General features: G+C 30.1%; 1 pseudogene; it reads right to left on the bottom strand.

Moving 5' to 3' along the window:
- Positions 1 to 14398: 14398 nt before the first annotated feature.
- LOC125594978 lies at positions 14399 to 16338 on the bottom strand (annotated as a pseudogene).
- Positions 16339 to 17520: the final 1182 nt, after the last annotated feature.

Genomic DNA, 17520 nt, shown 5'->3' on the forward strand with positions numbered 1-17520 from the left:
TGGTTTCCCTCTCCCTTCCCTTAAAAATGATAAAAATGATAAAGGTCAAAATAAGTGAATTGGAAACTTAGTGGTGAATCCCATTAGTACTCGCATCTCATGGAAGTATGTGCGATAAACTCAGTCGATAGAAAAAATAAAATGATACCCTACAAAATAGGGAGAAATCGACTGGGGAAGTGAGAAAAGAGAGAGGAAAGAAACCGGAAGTATGAAACATGAACGGGACAGACTCCATGTGTCCATTGATCGATACTCCCTCGATGATACTGCACATTTCAATTCCTAATAAGAAGTCAGTGATGGTGAGTCTGGGTCACTCCAGGCTGTGGGTTGAAAATGGTATTGTTACTAAGCTGATGGTTAAGTACATGAAAGTATCTTCTTAGGGAGCTTTGTGAACATATCAGAACTTATTCACCAATGCGTGTTTATCCTCCTGAGTTCAACGAGAGTTAGTTCATTGGATTGTTAGACATAGTAATCGAAGCCATGAGAGTGGAAAGATTATAAACCGTGTTTTGAGTTCTAGAGCGGTGCTTAACTGATTTTCTGAAAGTGGTTTGCATTCACTATCTGATTTCCTGCGATTCCTTTATTGTCCAACGCTTTTATTAATAGTTTTGTATCTTCGATTTACTCTTCTGTGTCTCATTTAAGTTGCATCCAAAACCATCTTAGTGTCTTCTAGCTTTATCTAAACTTGAAAATTGAAAATGTGTATATGGTCTCTGTGGATTTGATCCCTAAATACAACCGCACACATCCGTGCACTTGCAGTTTGACTTTACTGGTTAAAACTTTGAGCATATGTTAACCCACATATCTGCAGAAAAAGACATGAATAAATAAAAAACCTAAATAAATAAAAAAATGGTGACTTACAGTCGGAGAAGTTATTACAGTCCGAGAAATTATGGTCGTTAACAACACCAGCGGTTACAGATCTACAAAAACCGACGGGAAAAAAGAAGCTAGACTACACTTTTAGGGTTTAACGACGGCTAAACGCCTTAGGTCAAACACTGAACTCAACAGCAAACAATAAGAACTTATATGCCGCAGAGTCAACGAAACGCGGTTTCAGATCTGAAAAAAAGGAAGCGGGTGGTTAGTTTAATACTAAAATACTCTTCGGTACAAAGGATAAACGATATTACCGGCGGTGAGAACGACAGAAATGAGAGAATCTCCGGAAATCACCTTCAAAATCGTCTCAGAGAGAAACTGCTAGGGTTCCTTGCATTTTTCAACAAAAAATGAAAAAAATTATTTATATGTCGAGTAATTATCTAATTAAGTTTAATGTACTTTGGTAAAATACTTTCTGCAGATCGTCTAGACCCAAATATAACTCTTAACTCAAATAACTAACTTCATTGCCAAAAGACTTACATAACCTCAGGAGACTTACAAAAATTTAGAAGACTTTTCGGGGTTATTTCGTAAAAATGAATTCTGGTAATATGTTTGGTCATAAGGGGCTGGTTGTAGTTTCACTCGCATTTTGGGTTATTGTTACATTTGATTCAACTTTGAGTATGCGTTTGGTGTTAAAATCAAGTTTTGAATCATATTTGGCAAATTCCTCGAAGAAAATAAGAACAAATTTTAAGAACCAACTTAAGATTAATTAAGATAGTTTATTATGTCTCAACATTTATAAATTACTCACTCTATTTCAAATAAATACATGTTTTAGTTTTTTCATACAGGTAATAAAATATATTAAATTGCAGTATTAAATGCATAATTTTTTGGGATTATCTATTTCCTATAGTTTTAAACCAATAAAAATCTAGAAAATGCAATTAATTTTCTTGAAGTTTACAATAAACTATTATTACTTGACAAAAATGCATTGAACATATAAAAATATATCGTTTTGAAACAACATTTTTCTCTAAAACATGTTTTTTTTTTTAGACTGAAGGAGTAAATAGTTGGAAAATTGCCAAAAATATCATATTCATAGTACCACTTTTCATGTTTAAATAACCACTTTTACCTTTACTTTTAATGAAGGGTAAAATACATTTATACCCTAGGGTTAACTAATCTAGACTTAGGGTTTAGAGTTGAGAGGTGTGATAAGGTTTTTGAATGTGAAATTTAGGATTCTAATACATATATAAATAATTACTTAGAATCTTTTTAAAAACATTAAAAAAATAGTTTCAAAAATAATTTTGATTTTCAAAAAGAAATTTTGAAGAAAAATCAAAATTCAAAAAAAAGAATTTTCATATTTATCATTTTCTTGGTACCGTTATTCATTTTTATCACCACTAAAGAGACATTTTCAAAAGTATATTTTTCATTAAGTGACAAAAGACTCATATACCGTTGTTCTCTCTATATATAATAAATAATTATTTAAATAAAAATAATTAAAAATTAAAAAAAATTAATGAAGAAGGTCGTAAACATGAAAATTTCTATTTTTTGAATTTTTTTTCAAAATTTCATTTTGAAAATAAAAAAATTATATTTTTGAATTATACTTTTTCAAATTCGAACGTTTTTATAATTTTTTTTTGAATTTTCTTTTTTTCAAATTTCTTTTTGAAAAACCAAAATTATTTTTGAAACTATTTTTTAAAACTTTTTTATATATTTTTAAGTATTTATTTATATTTTGTTAGAATCCTAAATTTCAAATTCCAAAAACTCTTGGGGGAATTTCACTTATACCACTTTGGTGATACTATTATTCATGTTTACCACCAACAAATAAACATTTTTCATTAAATAGTAACAGATACTTATATCCTTGTTTTTTATATATAATAAATAAATGTTTAAATACATAAAAAATCTAAAAACACAAATAATTTTTAATTTTTTTTCGAATTATACTATTTCGAAATTCAAACCCTAAACCCTAAAACTCAACTCTAAACCCTAAACCATCAATCCTAAACTTTTTTTTTTGAAATACGAACCCTAAACCCTAAAACCTCAACTCTAAAGCTTAAACCCTAAAAAGTAAACTCTAAACACTAAACTTCAACTCTAAACCATAAAAAGTAAACTCTAAACACTAAACCTTCAACTCTAATCCCTAAACCTTCAACTCTAAACCCTAACCCTAAATTCAATTCTAAACCCTAAACCTTCAACACTAAACCCTAAACTATCAACACTAAACCCTAAAGCCTAAACCCTAAAAAATTAACCCTAAACCCTAAAACATCAACTCTAAACCCTAAACCTTCAGCTATAAACCCTAAATTCTTAACCCTAAACATAAACCCTAAAATCCTAGAGTTGATGTTTTAGGGTTTAGATTTGAAGTTTTAGGGTTTAGAGTTTTAGGGGTTAGGGTTTATGTTTAGGGTTTAGAGTTGATGTTTTAGGGTTTAGATTTGAAGGTTTAGGGTTTAGGGTTTAGGGTTCAAATTTCAGAAAAAATATATGGTTTAGGGTTTATGTTTAGGGTTTATAGTTGATGTTTTAGGGTTTAGATTTGAAGGTTTAAGGTTTAGGGTTAGGTTTAGAGTTGATGTTTCGGGATTTAGGGTTTAGAGTTGATGTTTCGGGGTTTAGAGTTGATGTTTCGGGGTTTGGGGTTTAGAGTTGATGTTTCGGGGTTATATTAGTTTACCGTAGGTTTTTTTTGTCAAAGTTAATCAAAGAGTGATAAATGTGTTTTACCCTTCATTAACAATTATGGTAAAAGTGGTTAGTGTAAACATGAAAGTGGTAATTTGAAAGTGGTATTTTTGGCAATTTCCCAAAATTCTACTCCACCGCTCAACTCTAAACCCTAAGTCTTGATTAGTTAACCCTAGAGTTATAAATGTGTTTTACCTTTCATTAAAAATAAGAGTAAAAATGATTAGTGTAAACATGAAAAGTGGTACTATGAATGTGGTATTTTTGGTAATTTGCAATAAAATAAAAAATATATTAAAAAGTTCAAATTTGAAAATAAATAATTCGAAAACATAAAAAATTATGTTTCTTTTATTTTTTAGTTTTTTATATTATTAAAAAAATTTTATTTAAATAGTTATTTATTATATATATAAAGTGAACAAGGGTATAAGTGTCTTTTGCCATTTAATCAATGACGTATTTTGAAAATGTCTATTTAGTGGTGGTAAACATGAATAATGATACCAAAAATGTGTAAACATGAAAATCTCCCCTAATAGTTTATAAGCTATGTAAATAACAATTATGAACTTGTATAGTTGTGATTTTAATATGCATATATATATATATATAGATAACTAAAATACAAGAAAAATAAAATTTTTTAACTATACTGTAAACTAATTATTAAGGCTAAACCGCGCTTCCATAAGGTTTTTATAAAAAGTATTGTTGATAATTGTTTTATATCTATGTCGTTTGTTTTAAAGTTTATGATATTGTTGTCTTTCGCTCTGTCTCATTTTAATTATTACAATTCACCAGCATCTATACTATTATTTGAGAAGTGAATTTGCTTATTTGTAATGTTCTCTATAATTTTAGGTAATTTGCGTATTTGTCATGTTTTTAGGGCTTAGCTAAATCATTGATTTATTATTATTTTTTAGTTGAGTCACTAATTTATAAATTAAAAAAAAAAGAATTTTAATGAATCTTATATATAATTAAAAAAAATTTCATTTTACTAATATTAAATTTATATGTTATATTAAATATTTAATTAGTTTTTCTTATTTGTCATATTTTTGAAAGATTTTAGACTTTTAGCTAGGTTATTGATTTATAATTAGTTTCTAAATGACTCACTAATTTATTAATTTCAATAATACTCTTAATGAATTTTATATATAATTAAAAATGAATTTTATGTTAATAATATTAAAGTTATATGTTATATTTAATATTAAATAACTGATTATAAGACAATTTGAAAAGAAAATTGTGTTGCTATCTGAAAAGAATATTTTATTATAAAATTAAAAAAATAAGTTACAAAAGAATTTATAATTAAATATTAGTCAAGCAAAAATATTTATAAAAATATAGTTTCTAAACTATTTCTTAGATATGAGTGTTTTAAAAATTTAACACAATAATATGTATATATTTTGATGAAATATATTTAACATATATAAATAGTTTAATGTTTGATTTATCTATTTGAAAGCATAAATAATAACTTATTATGCTGGTTTTAGATTAATAAGACATAAAATAATAAGAGTTTACAAGACGATTATGTCCGCATGTGCGGACAAAACACCTAGTTACATTTATTAGATTAACGAAAAACACAACCTTATCGTCTTATATGGTTGATCATATTAACCTACATAGAAGTTTATACTTGAATTATGTGTGTTTTGTTTTAAGTATTTTCATTTCATATATTTTGTATTCTTTTTTTTTTTATCTCTGTGTGGTTTATATTGTGTTTGCTTTTTGAGATATTAGTACTATATCAGCTTTGATTTAATATAATATTTATCTATTGATTGATAATAGAAATTGAGTGTGTTTCTAATTTTTGATTAGAACAATAACTTTAGATTTGCGCTATATATCTTCATTTTTGCGGTTGTTATATAGTTATACTGCTTTTCTAGAAATTTATTGATTTATTTTCTATTTATTGTTTTCACAACTATTTTTTGAAATCTTCATTTTAGATATGTATTAATTTTTGGTTGTGGTTTTTCAATAAGTATACATTAATTTTGGTTGTGGTTTTCAATAATTTCTTATTAATTTCCATTATCTTGAGTTTATACCATAAAAAGAACAAAAATCTATGAGATACACTGCTTTTCTTTTTAATTTCATTCACCTTGGTTTGATTCAAGCAATATCGTAAATGGATTCTCTTTTCTATGAGTATTTCTATATATTTTCAAATTTATGTATTTTTTTTTTATATTATGTATTATCATTAAATTTTTCGGTATATCTTATTGTTTTTTTCTAAATATTTTTAATCATATTAATCACTGTTGTGGGTTTATCATTTTTCTTGTCAAATTTCAAAACTCAAGTTCAGTAACTAAAATAGAAAAAAAAATATATGCCAGATTCACTCCTTTTTATTTTTTTCTTGGATTTTGATGGAATGTGGAAAATATCATAAAGGATTTCTTTCCTTTTTGTTTTTCATTTTCTATTTTCTTGAATTCTTAAAATTTATGTACTATATTACACTATGTATTTTTACTAAATTATTAATTTTGACGAAATTTTCACCAAACAAAATTATATCTCTAGTTTTTATTGTTAATTTATTTGTTTGTTTATATATCTTATTATCTCTGTTTTCTAAATGTTATTTGATATGTTTCGATTATATATTTATCTGTGGTTGTGGTTTTTATCTAATTTCTTGTTTATTTTTTTTAGAATTGAGCTCAGTGAACAAACAAACAAAAAAAGAATTTGTGAGGTTCACTCTTTTATTTTGTTAAGGCAGATTTGATGTATAGTTAAAATATCGTCAATTAATTTTTCTTCTTTTGTTCTTACAAATTGATGTACTTTGAATTATATTATTATTTACTTTCAGAAATATTATTATTTTGGTCGACTTAATATTATTTTGTTAATAGATTTGGTTAAACAATAAATTAATTAATAATTCTAAAAATTATTTTTAGGTGTCAATTTTTTAGATAACTTCTTTAATGATGTGGAAGCATGAGAAGAGATCATGGTATAATTTTGTTTATATAGAGGATTACTTTGATAATAGGAATTAAATTGAATTAAGAGAATTTAATTGAATTAAAAAGAATTAAATTGAATTATAATAAGTTACAAGGATAAAAATAAAATTAAACAACTTAAACAAAAACATATCTAATCTCATATACTTAATAAGAAAATAATATCAAAATATTTCTTTAATTTAAAAATTAAAATTTATTTATTTAGATAATAATGTAACATAAATAAATTCAAACAAACATTCAAATAATTTACTGATGTGTAATTACATAGCTATACTGCCATCATACCAAATATAATTCATCCTATATAATAAGAACCAAGCACACCACTAAAATCAAATATATAAACAAACAAACAAGCAAAATATTTACATAAACAACACGAAACTGAACGTAGAAGCTTGAATATAAAAAGTCCAGCAAAGAAAAACAACACGAAATTGCTGTATAAGGAAAATGAAAACCCCAAGATCTTCATACGTTTGTGAAACGTCTCTCGTGATGGTGTTAACCATATTCTTGCTCTTCATTTTAGGTGAGTCATTAGCTTTATAAATTCAAACATTAGGACTAATTTGGTGATGGCAATTTTTAATGTGTGATTAAAGTTTATATTTGGGTTATTACAGGACAAGCAAGTGCAGTGGGTGTTCTCAACACATGATATGTTTTAATGGAGTACCGTACGCGTGTCCTGACAAGTGCGATATAAAGTGTAAAGAGAATGGTTTTAATGGAGGGATATGTGTAACTGGAAGTCTCAAAGTTTGCGCAATGTTGTTGCGATAAAAGGCTTACGCCATCGATATTGTCTTATATGGTTAAGCCCCCCATCGATATTGTCTTATCCCGTTAAACCTCCTCCATCGATATGTCTTATCCTGTTAAGCCTCCCCCATCAATATTGTCTTATCCTGTTAAACCTCCCCCCATCATGATTAATATTGAATCATAAATGTCTGAGAAATAATAAAAATTTATTATAATAATACGTATGATTGAATATTGGGGTTTTTTGCAAAAAAGTCAACACAAATCTAATCCATGACTTTTTGGAATTTTCATTTGCCCTATTCACTCCAAAAGTTCGAATTATTCACGAAAATTCTATTACTTTTTTTCTTTCAAAACGAGCATTTTACTCTACCATCCTCATGTTTCTAAAGTATTTACAATATTGATACTGCCATTATACACCAACAACCATGAACAACCAATTTGAAGCTCTTAAGGCACCTAAAAAATCGATTTTCACTCTTCTTATCTCATTTCTTATGCACTAAAACCATCTCTTTCACTTTCTCTCTTTATTCATCAAAAAAAAAACCAAGATTTTGATTCTAAACTTTTTAAGGTTCATAGAGCCATTCAAGCTCAAGATTCTTGGTCATCAACAAGTGGGTCGCTTTCGGGGGACCACCACGGGTCCTCTCTTCTCGAAAATCCATAAATCCCTTATCAGTGTATGGACATCTATCTCTCGAGCGCATAACTTATGTGTGCTTGAAGAAGCTAATCAAGTTATCTCACTAGTTGAAAGTATGAAATCAATTTTTTTATAGATATGTTCGCTAAGAAGACTTCCGTATAAGTCTTTTGGTCATAGAAGACTTATACGAAAATCTTCTAGTAATGCGGAGGTTAGTTATGCAATTGACTTTATGTATGTTTTTTTAGAGAAGACTTCCTTGAAAGTCTACTAACTTTTCTTTGTTAACAAAAAAATCTCGAAATACTAGAGATCGGATAATCAGGTTAGTTTGCGATTGACCGAATTGTGTCAGAAATTTAACTCTTTCTAAAATACTTACATGGAAGTCTTCCGCCGGAGACATCTAAACTGTCGGTGGAAGTCTTCTCAATGTCGGTGTAAGTCGTCTCAGGTTACTTTTGCAATTGAAAAATAAAACTTAATTTTATTTAAAAGAGTTTCATGTAAGTTTTCCAGAGTTTTACTCCGAGATTCTGGTCAAATCTTTGGTTATCACAAAAGACTTCCATGTAGGCCTTCTAGTTAAAAAAATAATTCAAGTTTTTTTTTTCAATTCCAAAAGTAACTTGAGACAACTTACATGGAAGTGTTCCAACTGTTAGAAGACTTACACTGAGAGATCGAAAAACTTCGTGGAAGTCTTCCGACAGGAAGACTTCCATGTAAGTCTTCTAGAAAAAGATAAATTTCTGACACAATTCGGTCAATTGCATAACTAACATGTATATCCCAGAAGACTTACATGAAAGTCTTCTCTGGTATTTTCGAGATTTTTTCAAAAACAAAGTAAACCAATTTTTACAAAGGAGACTTCCAAAGAAGTCTGTTGTAGAGTAGACTTCCGTGAAAGTCTTCCTTTGTAAATTTTAGTTGCAAAAATGACCTAAAGGGAAGACTCCCTAGACGTCTGCTGAAAGACTTCCTTCCTTCGAAGCCGTCTACGTCAATGTTTAATAACTTTCATTTATCTAAAACTAAAAGATATTTTAACATTTTCTTGTTAATTCATGTATATTAGTCAATATTGGGCTACTGAATGAAATTGTTAACTTAAATTTGATAATATGAGGTTACCAACATCCATGTTTATTAAAGTTTCTAGCTAAACCGAGAAGTCTTCTTGGTTTAAGTTTTTATATTGATGTTCTATGTTTGCTTATGTGTTTTCATTGGATTTTTTTTTGCAGATGGTGCGTCAGTTACCTGCAGTTTACGAAGAATGGTTGTTGAAAGATGGCTCTTGGATTTTTTTGGTTGATAATGTCAAAGGAGACATTGTTCTTTTGAGTGAAGGTTCTACACATTCCGAACTTGTTGAAATGGCTCAAGAAGATTATAACTTGGACATAACACAGAGGATGTGGAGTTAACTTACTCATTATACCAGAAGCAATAATGCAACAAATGGCTTCAGAAATTCCTCCTACACATGTTACAAGTGATATACAAGTTATGAACTTGCTCGAAATAACTAAAACGCATGAAGTACGTCTTTGTGTATCAAGCCTTGGCAACAAAGAAGCTGGAAACAAAGAAGCTGATATGCTAATGAAGTTTCAGATGAAGGGAAGAAGATAATGAAGGGGATGATAATTTGGTTGAAGATGAAATGATGATGGGGAGGAGGATGTTGATATGCTTGATGTTGCTGAAGCGGTTGATGATGGTGAGGATTACAGTGAGTATGAAAAATTAAAGATGAGGATGAGGAAGAAAAAGTTGATATGTGTATGGCAGGGCATAATAGATTCACACCTGGATAACTTGTATAAACCCATCAACAGTGTAAGTCTTTGTGAAATATTTTCTCTTCAGAGAGTTCATCAGCACCTTAAATGCCACTCTCCCCCATGGATAATTCTCAATTTTTCCTATATCCATCACTAGCTTGCAAGACTAGCCTGTGTAGCGGTTGAGTACTTTCTCCCTTCAATGAATATAGTGACGATGGCTAGGTATCCCAGCCGCATGCGATCTTACCGAGACCCCTCTTCGCATCTCTCACATGTTGCTATTATATGTTCAGAAGTTGGACCAGAGTCGACATCAACACCCATCAGCTCCCATAAAGAAGCCATCTCATATGTAACCTCACACCTTGGATTTTCCAGGTCCTCAATATAATTGCAGTTGAGACCATTGAGGTATTCAAACTCTTTATCAGTGAAAACCTCATCGTTGTGGACCAACGAAACTTCAAAGCTCATACTTCTTCTTGATGTTAAGCTGGAAACAAAGCATATAATGAACCAGCCTGATGTCCAACTAAAATTTAGCTCCTTGAACTTGATGAACAGTCCCAACTTTGAGTCCTTCAGCTCCTCATATTCGTCGTCATGTAGAGCTTGCCTTACAGAAAGAAGCAACTTCGAATCATCTGTGTGATACGCAATGCTTTTCATTGGAAAGGCTCTTCCCCTAAGTTAAATATCCTCTACGGGAGTTCTGGTAAATCCATTTTTCCGCTCTGCAAAACAATCAAAACCAACGTCTCAAATACAAACCAAACGTACTATTCTAAATTCCTATACTGGAAGACTTACAAGTAAGTTTAGTGAGAAAACGTCTTCGACGAAGTCTTGTAGGAAGTCTCCCAGTCGTCTTCTCATAGAAGGTTCTAGAAGACTTCTCATAAGACTTCCGCAAGTCTTATGAGAAGTCTTTCAATTGAACACTACAAAAATCGTTAGATCTGTATGCTTAGCAACATTTTTCAAACTGGTATCGAGTCGATTTAGTAGTGTCCTACTGGAAGACTTCCCAAAGTCTTCTATTTTAGTTTTATATTTTGTTTCCTCTATGTTATATATATTTTTTTTTAAAACGACTATAAATTACTAAAACTTTTAAAATTCTTACAATGAAAATTTTTGTGAACAATGGTTTTACTTTTTTACTTTTTGTTTTTATAAAAAGTTATCAAATGATCATTAGAATATTAGTATCATTATATAATATTTTTTATATATATATATATTATATATGTATATAATGTATTTTATTAATATTTTATATTCATATAAATTTTACATATATATTTTTTTGTGAAATTTTGAATTTTTTTTTTTAATTTTTATTATTTTGTTTTTAATTTTTACTTTTGACATGACTTTTATACATGTTTTTGTTTGTGTAAATGGTCAATTAAATATTTTGTTGTTACTTTTTAACTTCCATTTTTTGTTTAATTTTAGGTAGACCTTTTTGAAATGTTTTAAAAAAGATTTTGGTTACTATAATATTAGAGATTAAGTAAATTTAACTGGCTTTTGAGATTTGTTTAGTTGTAAAATTGGAAGTGAGTTATAGTTCAAAAAATGATGTTGGAAGTTAGTTTTTTATATCGGTTTTTTTTTGTTTTTTTTTTGTTTTACATTTTTCATTTTGTTTACCATTTTAATTTTGAAAATTTTTTTTTTATTTGTTTTTCATTATTATATAAGGCTTATTTCTATACAGAAAATTTATTCTTTTGTAATTTTTTTTTTTTTTGTTTATAATTTTTATTTATTATTTTTTTTTAAAAAAATTATTTTTTGATTTTTTTTTATTTTTAGAAAATTCTTTTCAGATTATAATTCTTTAAATATATTAATATTTTTTTTCTTGTGTTTATAAATTATTCCATATTTGTTTATTTTTTATTTTTATTATTAAATTCTTGTTGTAATGTAGTTTTTTTTAGGTGTAATTTTGGTTACAATTAAAGTGTTTAAAAGGTTAAGTTAAAATGTGAATGTGACATTTTGGAATGTTTCCATTTTGATTTTGGTTGATTATATTTGTGCTATATTTAAATGAAATGTGAGAGTTAGTAATGGTATAGGTTGAGAGAATATATAAATAGTTAAAATAAATAATATTATACCTAAATATAGTGGAATGTGATTGTGTAAGAAAAGATTGTAAAATTTAAGATATATGATTGGAAAAAGTAAAGAAGATAAACCAAAACCATTTTGAATGGAAAAATGGCAAATAGTTTTTTTAGAAAGAAAAGTGAAAAACACACTTTCCCTGTCTATCACATTAAAAATCACATGATCATTAGTCTCAATGTTTTTATTAATTAACCAAATGGACAACAGAAGGACAAAAAAATATATGTAATTGCCTTTCAAGATTATACATTTTTAAGCAAGAAAAAAAATTTACACAAGCAACCTTCATGATTAATTTGACCAAAATAACTATTGTAATTGTATAAATTTAAGTTTTACCCCCTGCGCACAGGACACATATTATCACCTAGTTATTATTATTATAGATTAGTCCATTCATATACCATAAGTCCGTAATAATGGATAGTAGGTGATTGCCAACTATGGCCACTAGACAATTTATTTGGTTTTATTTTATTTTATTTTCCTATTTGGGTTTTGTTAGTTGATATTTTTTCAACCTAATTCTTGGTTTTTTTTTGAGAAATGGCTTTTTTTTTTTATTCTTTCTTGGTTTTTTCTTCGGAATCATTGTCTTAATATTCTTTAAAACAATTGAATTTTCAAAATTCTACTAAAACCAAGAAAAACATCTTATTACAATCTGTTTCAGTTATTGAGTACCTTTCAGTTTTGAAGTTAGAGAAAAATAAACAAGTATTTTATTTGAATCGATATTAGATAAATTTGAGTGCAATCAAATAATTTTGTTTACACCAGATAAATCTGGTTAGTTCAATTATTCAGTAGGAAAGTCATAAAACATCTTAGTCTGGTTTGTAATTGTATTACAATAATGTATTTGCAATGACCCAAAACTTGAATATGATTACAAATCTATATTTCTATTAAAAATATAAATAAAATTTTGTAAAACTATTATGGAAAATAAATAGAAATCATGTATTTTAAACAATTATAAATCATGTAAATTTAAATTTAATAAAATTGAATTGTTTTCCACATAGATGAGTAAATATAGATTGCAAGTCATGATTGTACATGGTTTTGGGTTTGGTAACATATGTTAAGAAATATTGGTAGTTTTATTTTCTTTTTGTCATATGTTACTTGCACCGGTCCAATCGCCACGTGAGGGTCCGTAGAAGTATCCGGACGCGTAAGCGGCAGTTTACCCGCGTTTTCGAACAGGGTCAAAGGTCTTTCGATTATATGTTGTTAGTTTTAAGTTATATTTAGAATCTTAAATGTTTTTTGAATTATAATTTGACATATAAGTGTTTATTTTGTATATATTAAACATTTTATAAATTGATCTTATGTTTAAAACGTGTATATATTATCTAGTTAAAATAATTATTTAAAGTTTAGGCTAGAAGATTATTTAAGAATTTGCCAAGAAATTATGCATTGACAGACTTATTTACAAGTATTCTGGAATGTAAGATAATTTAGGATTACGAGTTAGAAGTCTGTTAAACTGCAACACATTAGCACTTCATATATGGAAGGAAAGAAGACATCAACTAACTTGTTTAGGCACAACGTTGTTGATACACAGTATTGATAAAACTATTTGAAATCATATCACTTCGCTCAGTTACTTTGGTACGCATAAGCTGGAGGATTACTACGACGATGGTTGAGGTCTATCCAGCTAAAAGAACTATTTTGCTAAAGTTTTCTTAAATCTTACTCTCTTTAGCTTGCTTAGATCATAAAATTCATAATCCAGCTTACATAGATTCTTGTAAATGTTTTCTCTCGTTCTTTGTTAATCAATATAATATTTAATATATATTATATTGTTTTTAGTGTAAATTTGGTATTGTGGTTGGAAATAAAACTTTAAGTTTAATACAAAAATGTTAATTTTGATGTAATTTTAACATCAAATTTGGTGTTTATGATTAAAATTGTCCTTAAATTTCGAACAACCGCACCACCAGTTAATACTCTTTATGTTTCATAATAATGTCATTTAAAATTTTTTATTTGTTTCAAAATAAGTGTCATTCTACAATTCCAATAAATTTTGTACAATAAATCTAGTTTTTATCCTTTTGAGAATAACCAATAGTTTTTTATTTAAATCATTCTATTTAATTAATCAAACATTAATATGAATATACTAGTCAACTGTAAAAATTTCTTAATCTCCGTAAAAAATATTAAAGTGACACTAATTTAGAAACGGAGGGAGAATAACAACATTTTAATATATACATGAATAAAAATTTCTTATGTAATTTCTTCATATACAAACTACAATAATTAAAACAAAGAGTTCGTTATTGCACCCACCACTAGTGTCTCAAGTTCAACAATAGAGCTCGAAGAAGGTGGATTAAAAGTGCATAGTGGTATAGTAAGTGATTGGAGTCTGAGCATACAAAACACTGCCAAGTGTCTCTGTAACCAAATGTGGAAGATATATGGCTGTCTAGAAGATGTAGTACAAAACTCTTAAAGATATCAATGAAAATTGCATTGTTGCATAAAAGGTGACTGTAATCAACGTACTTCTCCCACAAGGTTTGTACTTCTCCATCCCGATCTTCACCACGGCTTTAAGTTCCCGTTGAAGTGAAGAACAGCTCCCTTGTCTATCACACTAGCATCCACATTGGCGTATCCCAATCCAGGACATCCACGACGGCTCTAGTGCCTCTGTTAACCCGTAGAATGTCAGAAGCCCTGGAGGCAGTGTCCCAAGTTTCCACAAGGTCCGGTCCACATTCTTTTCTTGCCAGTAGTGGTATATTCCCGTCACGTTTCTCTTCCTCCACTCAACTAAATCAAAGACGTTCATCCCAAAGGCCCACCCACACGCATCAGGATCAAAGTGGGAGGCGAATCAGAGGATGAGAATAGTTCAAGTACTTGTGGTACCGGTGGAACGTCTCCATGCACGTCTCAACGGCCCCGTTCACGTTTCTATTCAAATCGATCGAAAAGAGCAGAAAGATCCTTATGTACTACGACGTCATCATCAAGAAAGACCATCTTCTTCAGCGCAGGGAACACTTCAGGATGTAAAACCTGAGATGGTTGAGCATTGAGAGATACTTGGGGTTTCTGACTTGATTGGGTGCGTCCACCGTCGTTTGTCCAGAGAAATAGTAGCTCTGCGTATCAGAGTCTTGGAGCTGCTTGAGGACGGGACATAAGAAGCATTGAGCCATTTGAAATCCTCAAACTTCTGACCTCAACAGTGACTCCTCTGAGGTTGTCCATGTTCATAGCAAACCATGACTTCATTACGCGTAGTTGATCTCGTTAGTGACGAGATGAAAGACGACTTTCTCAGGGGCCTTGGAGTTGAGAGCAGTGGAGTTAACCACGACCGAAGTAGCAACATGTTATCAGAAAACAACCAGAATGATACAAACTGTTATCCGTGAGCTTAGAAGCCACAGCATGGCTTCTCTCCACGAGCTTCCCCTGTAACTCAGAGTTCTGAAACCACTCAGTAGTGAGACGAACACCGAGACAGTAAAGACTCTTGGGCACTTCCTCAGCAGCAATCTGAGCATACTTGCGCTCTTCTCGGTCACGGAACTCATCTGCGCTTCGAAAGACTGAATAGTAGCCTTGAGCCTCATGATCATAGTGGCGCTGTCGTAGTGAAGCTGCTGAGCTTGAAAAGCAGACAGCCATGTCGCGGATAGTGGGCTCAGAGTCGAGAACCGTCAAGGGGCGTCTGGAAGCAGCAGCAGTGGAGAGAAGCAGCTGAGAGTTGCGGATCTGAGCGCTGAGGTCCCAAGCGAACTGAAGGTTTTTACTTTCTTTGGCGATGACGACAAAGGCTTTAGCTAAAGCAATCTGGTCGTTAACTTGGCGAGCGAAGGAGGTAGGGCTCAGCATCTCTTCGGTCATGTTCATGCCTTCTACAAGCTTTTCGTGACTGTAACGCCGCTGGTTGGAACAAGAAAGAAGGTTCTAAAATTAAACTTTAAGTAAGAAGAAGAGGGGAGAGAGAGATGTATACCACCCTCGGGAATGGAGGCTCTTGTTTCGATTTGAGTAGCTTTGGAGAGAATGAGGATGAAAGGGTGATTACAATCGCGGAGAGCACCCACCAGACACACTTCGAGATCTTCCTCCGCCCTCCCGCCCTCCGGAAATCCAACCCTCTCCTCCTGTTCATACTGAGATGCGCGCCGCGAGGTGAGGAGTGATTGGAACCCTAAAACCCAACCGAAGCTCAGATCTGATTGATTGTTTAGTCGCGAGTGTTGTCGGTTCCGATCTGCGAGCCCAGCGGCCATCTTCTCTCTTTGTCTTCTCCTTCGCTCGCGGAAATTAATTATTTTTTTAAAAATAAGGGAAGGCAAGAAGACAGATCTACCCTCGTTCCTAATTCATATCTCCTCCTCTCGCGACACCAGTTGTCGGTTTGCAGCAAATTCCGTGGATTCTACCGACTTTAATTAAAATCCGATAGATAAGTAGTGGTATTTGAGCTTCAAAGCCACGGCTTTTCTTGCTATAAATTTTGTGTATCACTCTGGTCTTCTGATTTGTATTTATCAGAAATTATATAATATTTCATTAGAGATATTTTGATATAACTTTCGCAAAATTTGAAATTTCAAATGAATAACATACTAGAGAACATTGATTAAGCGAAATAGTATGATCCCCTTTCTATTAATTGGAAAACATTTTTTAAGTTGTAACTTAAAGTACAAAGCTGACGTGTCAGCCTGACATTTTCCCTCGGATACACATTAAATATATTTTTTTTTATTAGAGATTACATTACATTTTTTGGTCGCATGGACCACCTATATTTAAACTACCGACAAGTTATCTATATTAATATACATATAATGAATGGTTACGAAGTTACGCCCCCATCAATGAATCTGATTCTCCTTAAAACCAGTTACACTAATAACTCTTATTTCTTTTTTAAACTTTTTGACAGGTGTGTCCGTTACAACTATACGAAAAAACTGAATGAACATATGAAATGGGGCAAGATCAATGAACATTATAATTTAACATCCTAAACTTAAAATTGAGAGCCTGTCATTGAACATTCGAAATTCAAAAAATGTTATATATGTTTATCAGAAAGTGTAACACATGGATCAAAACTTGATCTTATTCAAGTGATGTACGATCAATAAAACCATCGATGCTCAACAAACTTTTGTAGCAAATATTTATTTGTTCATGTATAATTAATAAAGTTTTCGCAAGTTTTTTATTTGTTTTTCTCAAGTTCTACTAAACTTAGGTTATAACGTAACATACACATGTTACATGATGGCACTGATTTAAATGCAAAAATTATATGTTTAAAATTATATATATTTCATAATATGTACCTGATTTAATCCAAAAAGTGGATTATATTGAAATTGTATGAAAAATTGTATAAGTTATTATATTGAATTCAATTCCATGTTTTGTTTGTTTTTTTTTTAAAGGGGATATTACTTTTTAAACCAAAGTT

This window comes from Brassica napus (genome assembly GCF_020379485.1).
Source record: "Brassica napus cultivar Da-Ae chromosome C7 unlocalized genomic scaffold, Da-Ae chrC07_Random_23, whole genome shotgun sequence".
Lineage (NCBI taxonomy): Eukaryota > Viridiplantae > Streptophyta > Magnoliopsida > Brassicales > Brassicaceae > Brassica > Brassica napus.